This window comes from Schistocerca cancellata, chromosome 12 (assembly GCF_023864275.1).
Source record: "Schistocerca cancellata isolate TAMUIC-IGC-003103 chromosome 12, iqSchCanc2.1, whole genome shotgun sequence".
NCBI lineage: Eukaryota > Metazoa > Arthropoda > Insecta > Orthoptera > Acrididae > Schistocerca > Schistocerca cancellata.
Window position 1 is genome coordinate 54,229,281 of NC_064637.1, and position 12,198 is coordinate 54,241,478.

General features: G+C 42.5%; 1 protein-coding gene across 1 annotated transcript in view; it reads left to right on the forward strand.

Moving 5' to 3' along the window:
* Positions 1–1,389: 1,389 nt before the first annotated feature.
* The window catches only part of LOC126109449 (C3 and PZP-like alpha-2-macroglobulin domain-containing protein 8), a 968,006-nt gene continuing 957,197 nt past the window's right edge, over positions 1,390–12,198 (forward strand). The window contains exon 1 of the mRNA XM_049914479.1: positions 1,390–1,551. The gene's annotated coding sequence lies outside the window, so the exon portion shown is untranslated. The remainder of the gene's footprint in view (positions 1,552–12,198) is intronic.

A 12,198-nucleotide genomic window follows, 5' to 3' on the forward strand; every position in this document is an offset into this window, starting at 1 on the left:
GGAATGATCATATAATGTTGATCGTCGGTAAAGCAGATGCCAGACTGAGATTCATTGGAAGAATCCTAAGGAAATGCAATCCGAAAACAAAGGAAGTAGGTTACAGTACGCTTGTTCGCCCACTGCTTAAATACTGCTCAGCAGTGTGGGATCCGTACCAGATAGGGTTGATAGAAGAGATAGAGAAGATCCAACGGAGAGCATCGCGCTTCGTCACAGGATCATTTAGTAATCGCGAAAGCGTTACGGAGATGATAGATGAACTCCAGTGGAAGACTCTGCAGGAGAGACGCTCAGTAGCTCGGTAAGGGCTTTTGTCAAAGTTTCGAGAACATACCTTCACCGTAGAGTCAAGCAGTATATTGCTCCCTCCTACGTATATCTCGCGAAGAGACCATGAGGATAAAATCAGAGAGATTAGAGCCCACACAGAGGCATACCGACAATCCTTCTTTCCACGAACAATACGAGACTGGAATAGAAGGGAGAACCGATAGAAGTACTCAAGGTACCCTCCGCCACACACCGTCAGGTGGCTTGCGGAGTATGGATGTAGATGTAGATGTAGATTTGAGGCTGACTGCAGTACAATTTTACTGCTGCCAACTTACATTTCGTGGAAAGATCACAAAGATAAGATGAGAGATTAGGGCTCGTACAGAGTCATAAAGGTGGTCATTTTTCCCTCGTTCTGTTTGGGAGTGGAACAGGGAGAGAAGATGCTAGTTGTGGTACGGGGTACTCTCCGCCACACACCGTATGGTGGATTGCGGAATATGTATGTAGATGTAGAAGTCCGTAAGTTCTGTGGAGCGCCCTATTCTGCTCTGGCCCTATGCTACCTGGCAGTACAATGCACAATGCATTTAATATGAAAAACGTATATTTTTGGAGGTGTCCAGATACTTTTATTACATAGTGTATGTGAGAGAGAATGTCCATGTGGTGTGGTGGAAATGTACGATTCTTCTGTCCCTTTAGTTACGACATGTAATCGAGGAGAGACAAGAAGGAGCCTCAGTGGGTCCTTCGTTGCTCTATTTCCGTCCCTCCGCATGCGTGTAAGCGGAGGCGTCGCGCCTTTCCGCGGGAGCTGCCGCCTTTCACGGCCTTATCTGCGTCCTTTCGCGGAGTCGCGCGGCTGAAAGCGTGCGCCCCTGCGTGCGCCGTGCCCACACAAACAGCGCCGCGACGCTAAACAGCCCCTCGCAGGCGACGCCGGCGTCCTTGCAGCCACTCCACTCCAGGGCGGCGCCGGCCTCATCTGTCGCCGGCCTTGGCGGCGCCTCCGCGCATGCGCACAGCTGCAGCGCCGGCCGGGGGAGGGGGTGGACGCGGCAGGCGCCGCCGCGACGCCTGGACCAGCCGGCCAGTCGCCGCTCGGACCCCGCGCTCCACGGTCGCACAGTGGCGGTGCCGCGTGACGTCACACAGTGTCGCATCGCAGTGCTGTGTCGCGGGTCAGCGCCCCAGCTAGGCGCAGCGAGCGCCGGGTTGTCTACGCCGTAGGCGCCGCTCTAAGACATCGCGCTGTTCCGAGGGGCTTTCTTGGTAAGTCGTCAACCTACTTATCCATCACCATGTGTTTAGTCTTTCTTATTGTCAGATTATGGACACAGGCATGTGCGGGCAGCCAGACACGACTAATACTACCTCGCTGACATCTCTTTTCCTTTTCCTTTTCTACATCTTACCACGGCCCTAGGCATTCATATTCCACGTAACATCAATTAGCTTCATTTTCTCCTTTGACGTGACGCGATATAACTGCATTGTTTACGAAATAGTCAGTGCCCTGACACCTCTTTTCCCTGTATTACCAATTCCACATCTTACCAAGTTCCTAGACATTCATATTCCATGTAACATCAATTAGCTTCATTTTCTTCTTTGACATGACGCGATATCACTGCATTGTTTACGAAATAGTCAGTGCCTAAATGTATTGCTCATGGGACACGCCCGGTGAGAGATCAGCCTATGGAAAAAATACTTACGCGTTCTCCAGCTGTTGCCCATATGTCAGTTGGTGGAGACACTGTTGTAGCGGTAACATGAGACTACTGAAACTGCTTGCCTGGAAAAGGTTCTTGCCCCATAATCAATATATTTACAACTTATTTGTGACTTCAGCCTTCTGACTGGTTAAATGTGGCACACCAAACTCATTTAAAAAATGTTCAAAAGTGTGTGAAAGGTAGGGAAAAGGGAGTTAACTGTATTGTGTAATCAAATATACAAGACAGGAAAATGGGCAAATGACTTTACAGAAAGTCTCTTAATACCTATAGATAAGAAGAAGAACAGCAAAAAGTGTGAGGAACATAGAACAGCGAGCCTGATATTGCATGCATCCAAAGTCTTCAAATGTTTAAATGTATGTGAAATCTTATGGAACATAACTGCTAAGGTCATCAGTCCCTAAGCTTACACACTACTTAACCTAAATTATCCTAAGGACAAACACACACACACACACACACACACACACACACACACACACACCCACACACACCCATCCCCCAGGGAGGACTCGAACCTCCGCCGGGATCAGCCGCTCAGAATTCTTCATTTCAGAGTAGCACTTCACAGCCTACATCCTCAAATTTTTATTGGCTCTATTCCGGTCTCTGTCTTTTTCTATGGTTATTACCTTCTACAGTTCCCTTCAGTACAACTGAAGTTATTCCCTGATGTCTCAAAACATGTTTCGTCGTAGTGTCCATTTCTTCCATCAATCAAAAGTACTTTCTCAGAAATTTCTTCAACTTAAGGCCCATCTTTGATATTATTAGACTTGTCTTGAGCAAGAATGCCCTCATTACCAGCTTCCTTCGTCATGTTATTTTGCCTTACAAATAGCAACTTCCCTCATCTCATCTCATCTGCTTAAATGTGGCAAACCAAATTCTTCATCTTAGAATAGCACTTCACAGCCTACATCCCCAAATTTTTGTTGGCTATATTCCAGTCTCTGTCTTTTTCTTCAGTTATTACCCTCTACAGTTCCCTCCAGTACAACTGAAGTTATTCCCTGATGTCTCAACACATGTTCCATCATAGTGTCCATTTCTTTCATCAGTCAAATGTACTTTCTCAGAAATTTCTTCAACTTAAGGCCTATCTTTGATATTATTAGACCCGTTTCGAGCAAGAATGCCCTCATTACCAGCTTCCTTCGTCATGTTATTTTGCCCTACAGATAGCAACTTCCCTCTTCTCATCTCATCTGGTTAAATGTGGCACACCAAATTCTTCATCTCAGAAAAGCACTTCACAGCCTACATCCCCAAATTTTTGTTGGCTATATTCCAGTCTCTGTCTTTTTCTTCAGTTATTACCCTCTACAGTTCCCTCCAGTACAACTGAAGTTATTCCCTGATGTCTCAACACATGTTCCATCATAGTGTCCATTTCTTTCATCAGTCAAAAGTACTTTCTCAGAAATTTCCTCAACTTCAGGCCCATCTTTGATACTATTAGACTTGTTTCGAGCAAGAATGCCCTCATTATCAGCTTCCTTCGTCATGTTATTTTGCCTTACAGATAGCAACTTCCCTCATCTCATCTCAGCTGGTTAAATGTGGCAAACCAAATTCTTCATCTTGGAATAGCACTTCACAGCCTACATCCCCAAATTTTTGTTGGCTATATTCTGGTCTCTGTCTTTTTCTTCAGTTATTACCCTCTACAGTACAACTGAAGTTATTCCATGATATCTCAAAATATGTTCTGTCTTAGTGTCCATTTCTTCCATCAGTCAAAAGTACGTTCTCAGAAATTTCTTCAACTTCAGGCCCATCTTTGATACTATTAGACTTGTTTCGAGTAGGAATGCCCTCTTTACCAGCTTCCTTCGTCATGTTATTTTGCCTCAAATATAGCAACTTATCTCATCTTTGTAGTCCCGAGCGTCCGTGTTAATAAATTTTCTGCTGTTCTCATTTTTTCTACTCTTCATAACTTTCTCTTTCCTTAGTTCACTCTTAATCTATAGTGTGTGCTTACTGGACAATTTATTTCGTTAAACAGTCCATGCAATTCTTCCTCATTTTTAGGGTAGAATTTTCATCAACGAATGTTATCATTGATATTCTGATAGTATTACAGTAGTTGTATTAAATGTTTATTACCTTATAAATAAATAAAAAAACTTTTTTATTTTAAGTTCAGTGCATTAGTATTTGTAAAATGACTCTTAGTGTTCATTAAAAAATGACGATCATTCCACTTGGGACCTGTGGAGTGGTACATTAGCTTACTTGATTTAGTTGTAAATATTTGTCGTGTGTTGTTGTTTTTCTGACATGTTCCACATCCTGGAGGACCTCCTCACTATGGACCAATTGGAATGAAACTAAATTTAATCTAATCTAATCTGTCACTATGAATATTAATCCCATATTAATCCCACTTCTGAACGTTTCTTTTTCCCGTCATTGTTTCTTCCACGTAGAAATATAACAATGGAGGCGGAATACATAGCTGTTTTACGCCCCTTTTAGTGCGAGCACTTCGTTCTTGGTCTTCCATCTTGGTCCTTTCCCTCTTGGTTCTGATACATATTTCGTATAAGCCGTCTTTTCCTATAGCTCACCATTTCCCTGGTAGTTTCGAAAATCTTGCTCTATCGTACATTGACGAACGCTTTTCTAGGTCGAGAACTTCCACCATGTCTTGATTTGTCTTAAGTCTTCTTCCCATTATTAATCGAAAAGTCAGAATTGCCCCTTAAATGTTTTTTATTCCAGTCTTTGATCACAATATGAATTACTTAGACGATGACTGGTTTCAGTCCGTAATGACCATCCTCAGATCTTTTTTACACCAAGTCCTAAATTGATAAGACGGACTGAAACCGGTCATCGTCTAAAGAATTCATATTGTCATCAAAGACTGGAATAAAACACATTTGACAGTACTGGATCACTGTTTGTATACGCGACCATGTCGCAGTTGGTGAGAATTGCCTCTCTTGTGCTTTCACTTTTCCTAAACCCAAACAGATCGTCATTTTAAAGATCCCCAGTTTTCAGTTCCATTCTATTGTGTATTATTCGGGTCAGGAAATTGGGATTCTGGGCTCTTAAACTGAATCTGAGATAGTTCCAACACTCTCCGGAATTGCGAGTATTACATTTCTCTGAAAGTTTGTCACTGTGTCTCCAGACTCATAGATCCAACAAACGATTTCAGAAGCTCCGAAGGAAACAACTATTTACTGGTTAATCAGAAATTATGTAGCGTTATAGCTCACTTTACATTGAAACGAATGGTACTGATGTGAATGTTCTTCTCATTCTGTAACATATCATCTGTCGTCATCAAGAAACAGAAAATAGGAAATAGAGAGGAAGGAGCGACCTAGAGTTGTGAGATTCTGCAGTATAGATTTTGTAACTGCATTTATCTGAAAAAACTACCGCATTTAGGAGGCAAATTAAACTTCAGGCAATACATACGACAATTCCACTGACTCATGCGCCTTCTGACATTGAATTTTCATGATGTTGGGTTATGTCGACCCAGAAGACAACATGAAAACTGTTCATCAGTCAGACCACCTATATTGGAAAAGATTGACATCTGGTTAACTCTAAACTGCTAAGTTTAAAACAGCATTTTTTACAGGTATCGACATCGCTTTTGGCGCCGTGAAGTGTCATGTGTATAACAGAGAGCGATCATGTGGGCTTCATTAAGGTTCCTTTGAAGACGTTCTATTTTATCAGGTTGCCGTTCAAGCGAAACAAGCACATTCTGATTTCAGTCAGTTAGGCATTATCAAACAAAAACACAGAAAACATCCCAACAAATATAAACTTACAGCACCTCGCCATCCACGCAGCGTGATTCATCTTGGTTACTCTCTTTAGATATTTCTTATACCGTTTAAGATATCTTACTTGTATATTAGACTAAATGAACTGTAGGGTAGTTCTCACTAAGTGGCACGTAGTCTCCTTTTAAAGTATAACTATAGCAACGACAGCTGCTAGTGTTTAGAACTACCACAGACAAGTAAAAACTCTTCATATTCCGGTTAGAAGTTTCGGAAAAAGACACCTAATTTTCTTAAACTAACCAACGTTCGACAAACGAGAAGCAGAAAGACAAAAAGAAAGCTACAATTCTTCAGTATCCCTTTCATATCGATATTTCTTCCTTATCCGCTGTGATATATGTCAATTTTTGGGAATGAAATCAGGAACTCCCACATAAGACAACAATCAGGTTTACGTTCTAAATACATCAGTCTAAATAGTACAATTACTCTGGAACTCTTAATCTGATTTTTTAAGAGTGAAACTCGTTTAGAAGTAGTGGAAGATACTAGAATTCCAGCAGAAAAATCGAAATTGATACTGAAATATTTGTAATTCATTTAGGTATAAAAAGAAACTATAAGCCATTTAGTGAGAAGTTTTTCATAATTCATCAGGGTGAAAACAGAATGAAGAGACCTGTAACTGTTCCGGACATTTTTGAAGTAAACAGTTTAGCTCAGTAGCCCTGTACATCAATATTCACTGTTCGCCTGTATTCCCGTCGAATGGCATAACGCCGTACGCTCACAAATGCCACAGTTTATACCTGGAACGAAAAAATGTATCCAAATTGATGGCCTGCTCACCACACCAACAGGCACAGCATATTTTAATGTTAGCTTATAAAAAATTTTCTGTGGGTTTCTGCTTTATAATAACGAAGGGAGACAAATTTTAGATTTATAGCGAAAAAAAGTCTGTATCTGAAGTATATAAATTGGCTCGAGCGCGAGAAGGGTTCGCATTCCGAGGATTCCGTACAAAATTATTTATGCACAAAGACAGTTCATCCGTTCCGGGAATCGAAAATGTCGACTAGTTTGGCCTGTTATCGATATCGATGCTGGTGAGACGTCTCTCCCACGAATTCCAAGGCAACACCAGTACCTACATACCCGATACTGAGACTAGCGCGGACATACAAAAAGGAGTTTATATACGAAGAAAGAGAACATTTAATAAAACATTTTTATTTACTTACTAAAACATGACTCCAGCTTACATTTTACGTTTTCGTGCAGTAATATTTTTCTATTTTTCTACTGATGATGACAAATGCAGTTGAAGTTCTAAGGGCAGAAGACTTTTCAAGTGATATAATTACAATTTAACAACTTACGAATTTATTTTTTCCTTAACTGTGCTGCGAAGCTTTGCTTCTTTCCCAGTTTCATGATTCTAGGTCAATGGGTGGAAACCAGTAGGTATCAATGAGTGAGTTTTCGAATATGATGACAGACAGACATACATACATACATACGGACAACAATCCAATTTCTCAAGGGTTCCGTTTTTACCGATTAATGTACAGAAACTTAAAAAATAGTTAACGTATTAAAATCAGTGTTTTAGACAATTTAGTGATCTGTTACGAAATGTATTAAAATGTGTGCCGTAGCCGGGTCTCCTTGTGCACTACTGGCCATTAAAATTGCTACACCACGAAGGTGACGTGCTACAGACGCGAAATGTAACCGACAGGAAGAAGATGGTGTGATATGCAAATGATTAGCTTTTCACAGCATTCACACAAGATTGGCGGCGGTGTCGACACCTACAACTTGCTGACATGAGGAAAGTTTCCAACCGATTTCTCATACAAAGACAGCAGTTGTTGTGATGCCTCTTGTAAGGAGGAGAAATGCGTACCATCACGGTTCCGACTTTGGTAAAGGTTGGATTGTAGCCTATCGCGATTGCGGTTTATCGTATCGCGACATTGCTGCTCGCGTTGGTCGAGATCCAATGACTGTTAGCAGAATATGGCATCGGCGGGTTCAGAAGGGTAATACGGAACGCCGTGTTGGATCCCAACGGCCTCGTATCACCAGCAGTCGAGATGACAGGCATCTTATCCGCATGGCTGTTACGGATAATGCAGCCACATACCGATCCCTGACTCAACAGATTGGGACGTTTGCAAGACAACAACCATCTGCACGAACAGTTCGACGACGTTTGGAGCACCATGGACTATCAGCTCGGAGACCACGGCTGCGATTACCCTTGCCGCTGCATCACAGACAGGAGCGCCTGCGATGGTGTACTCAATGACGAACCTGGGTACACGAATGGCAAAACGTCATTTTTTAGGATGAATCCAGGTTCTGTTTACAGCATCATGATGGTCGCATCCGTGTTTGGCAACATCGCGGTGAACGCACATTGCAAGCGTGTATTCGTCATCGCCATACTGCCGTATCACCCGGCGTGATGGTATGGGGTGCCAATGGTTACACGTCTCGGTCACCTCTTGTTTGCATTGACGGTACTTTGAGCAGTGGACGTTACATTTCAGATGTGTTACGACCCGTGGCTCTACCCTTCATTCGATCTCTGCGAAACCCTACATTTCAGCAGGATAATGCACGACCGCATGTTCCTGTACGGGCGTTTCTGGATACAGAAAATATTCGACTGTTGCCCTGGCCAGCACATTCTCCAGATCTCCCACCAATTGAAAACGTCTGGTCAATGGTGGCCGAGCAACTGGCTCGTCACAATACGCCAGTCACTACTCTTTATGAACTGTGGTATCGTGTTGAAGCTGCATGGGTAGCTGTACCTGTACACGCCATCCAAGCTCTGTTTGACTCAATGCCCAGGCGTATCAAGGCCGTTATTACGGCCAGAGGTGGTTGTTCTGGGTACTAATTTCTCTGGATCTATGCACCCAAATTGCGTGAAATGTAATCACATGCCAGTTCTAGTATAGTATGTTTGTCCAATGAATACCCGTTTATCATCCTCATTTTAATGACCACTGGTGTATTAGTGCAGATTTTCTCAGTCAACACTTCATAACATATCTGCGACACGTTTCAGTTTGCTGTTTATATTGTCAGAAATGTCCATTACTGTACAAAATGAACAGCAAGGATCCCAGCACACTTCCATGGAATTAATTCTACTTGTTTCAAAGGCCATTACTGTGATATAACTTACTGCATCCTCCTTAAGAAGAAATCCTCAATACAGTCAGAAATTTTGCTTGAAGCCCTATACGACTCTATCTTTTATGATAATCCTACGCATGGTTCTGGCTGGCATTCTTGTTCTGTTAGAAATACATCATACCGTTCGTGAGTACGTCCAACGATGTGAAAGTGTTTTTAGTCGCTCGTCTAATTCGTTCTAATTGGATTACTCTAGTGTTAAAAATGGCTCTGAGCACTATGGGACTTAACATGTGAGGTCATCAGTCCTCTAGAACTAAGAACTACTTGAAAGATGCAGACGTAACGATTCCGAGCCGTCTGGATCAGGTAATATATTTTTAGTGACTTCTGCAAAGAAGAAAAAGGGCCCTCACCCTGTCACCGACTTAGATTATTTCAAGACTGGTGCAATTCACTGGCATATTTATGCCTACTGCAGAAGGACAAAGTATCAAAAGTGGTTCAAATGTCTCTGGGCACTATGGGACTTAACATCTGAGGTCATCAGTCCTCTAGAACTAAGAACTACTTAAACCTAATTAACCTAAGGACGTCACACGCAGCCATGCCCGAGGCAGGATTCGAACCTGTGACCGTAGCAGTCGCGCGGTTCTGGACTGAATCGCCTAGAACCGCTCGGCCACACCGGCCGGCACTACTCTATTGTCGTAGCCTTTGTTTACATCGTAATGTATACGGTGCCAATCACTGGAAACTGGGCAGCATTTTTCCATTTTCTAAACTTCGCTCCAGGTATATTTCAGCCTTGAAGCCGACTGTGAAACACTGCTGGTAAAGGCTGTTCGTAAATTCCTTCTGCCACCGTCCTTCATCGGCGGCTTGTAATCGGACTGTGTTCCTACGAAATATCGTCTGAGCTGCGCAACTGGATTCGTTGTATCCTGTTGCAGAAGGTCATAGATGGTAGTAGATGAAGGCAAGTCATGTAGTAAAACAGAAATTATATCTCCTTTTCCGCAAGGACCATTTTCCTTTACTAATCTATATCTAGTACGTTGACATATATTGATGTGCCCTTAGAAATTATCGATATACAACAACGAAACAATTCTCCGATATATTGATATCGAAAAGACAATAACGTGCGCCGATATCATATATATATATATATATATATATATATATATATATATATATATATATATATATATATGGTGAGAGAGAGGGGGGGATCCAAAAAAATATAGCCACTGTTTAAAAGTCCATAACTTGCAAACTATGTGACAGAGTTGTTTCATTTTTGGTGAAAATGTGGCTTAAAGTCCAACTTAAAGATATCACTGTAGGCGTTTGAAATGGTCACCATTAACATCCACACACAAACGATGTCGCCGAACTGCAGCACGAACTACTGACTGCAACGTGTTCAGTTGGATATTTGCACATGAATGTACGATGGATTGTCGAAGTTCATCCCATGTGCGTGGCTTTTGTCGATAAACGACATCCTTTATTGTTCCGCACAGGTAAAATTCCAGAGGAGTTAGGTCTGGGGAACGTGGTTGATACTCCACAGCACCTCTACGGCCTATCCATCTTCCTGGTAGATTTTCGTCGAGATACGTCCCAACACGATTTTGGGCTGGGGAGCCACCTTGTTGAAAGTAAACTCTTCCGTCTCCATACAGGTCTCGGATGGCAGGTAAAATGGATGTCTGAAGCTTTTGAAGGTACACCTCACCGGTAACTGTGCCGTCAAAGAAGAATGGCCCAATCGAGCCCCGGTAAGACAACCCACGCCACACATTTACTCCTGGCAAATTCACGGCTTTGTCTACATGGACGTTCGGATTTTTTGCTGACCAGTAGATGCAATTGTGGCGATTTACTGTACCACTGAGTTTGAACTGTGCCTCATCAGACCACACAATCATGTCTGCAAACTCTTCATCGTTGCGCACCATGTTAGTAAACCACTATTCTACGATCTGGGTCGTCCTCGTTCGTTGCGTGTAGCAACCGTGGGATGCAGAACTTCCATTTTTCTGTCTTCAAGATTAACCAAACACTTGAGCGACTCACTCCAGTTTCACGGGCACACTGTCTCACAGACTTCTGTGGTGAGCGTGTGAATTGTTGTAACACACGACGGGAGTTAGCTAGACTTGTTACTGTTACAGGTCGTCCAGATCGTTGTTTGTGTACATCTTTAACACAGACTTCGGCTTGAAATTTGTCTCGAATGCGACGAATCGTTAAACGTGTCGGTGGGTCTGTTTGATACTCATTTCACCATTGCCGCTGAACCTCATTAGTGTTTTCGTACTTAAAATACCACTTCAGAACTGACTTCCTTTCATCGAATGTACGCCTTGCGCCATGTTTACTCGAGTAACTAGGCGCAACTAAGAACAAAACACTGACTATCTGGCGACTGTCATCTCACGAAACAAAACAAAGCAATACAACGCTTGTGTGACGATTGCCGGAACTGCAAACTACTACAATAGCAAAGATGAGACAACTCTGTCAGTTAGTTTGCCAGTTATGGACTTTTAAACAGCGGATACATTTTTTTGGACCCCTCTGTATACAGGGTGAGTCACCTAACATTACCGCTGGATATATTTCGTAAACCACATCAAACACTGACGAATCGATTCCACAGACCGAACGTGAGGAGAGGGGCCAGTGTAACTGGTTAATACAAACCATAAAAAAAATGCACAGAAGTGTGTTTTTTAACACAAACCTACGTTTTTTTAAATGGAACCCTGTCAGTTTTGTTAGCACATCTGAACATATAAACAAATATGTAATCAGTACCGTTTGGTGCATTGTAAAATGTTAATTACATCCGGAGATATTGTAACCTAAAGTTGACGCTCGAGTACCACTCCTCCGCTGTTCGATCGTGTGTATCGGAGAGCACCGAATTACGTAGGGATGCAAAGGGAACGGTGATGGACCTTAGGTACAGAAGAGACTGGAACAGCACATTACGTCCACATGCTAACACCTTTTTATTGGTCTTTTTCACTGACGCACATGTACATTACCATGAGGGGTGAGGTACACGTACACACGTGGTTTCCGTTTTCAATTACGGAGTGGAATAAAGTGTGTCCCGACATGTCAGGCCAATAGATGTTCAATGTGGTGGCCATCATTTGCAGCACACAACTGCAATCTCTGGAGTAATGAATGTCGTACACGCCGCAGTGCATCTGGTGTAATGTCGCCGCAGGCTG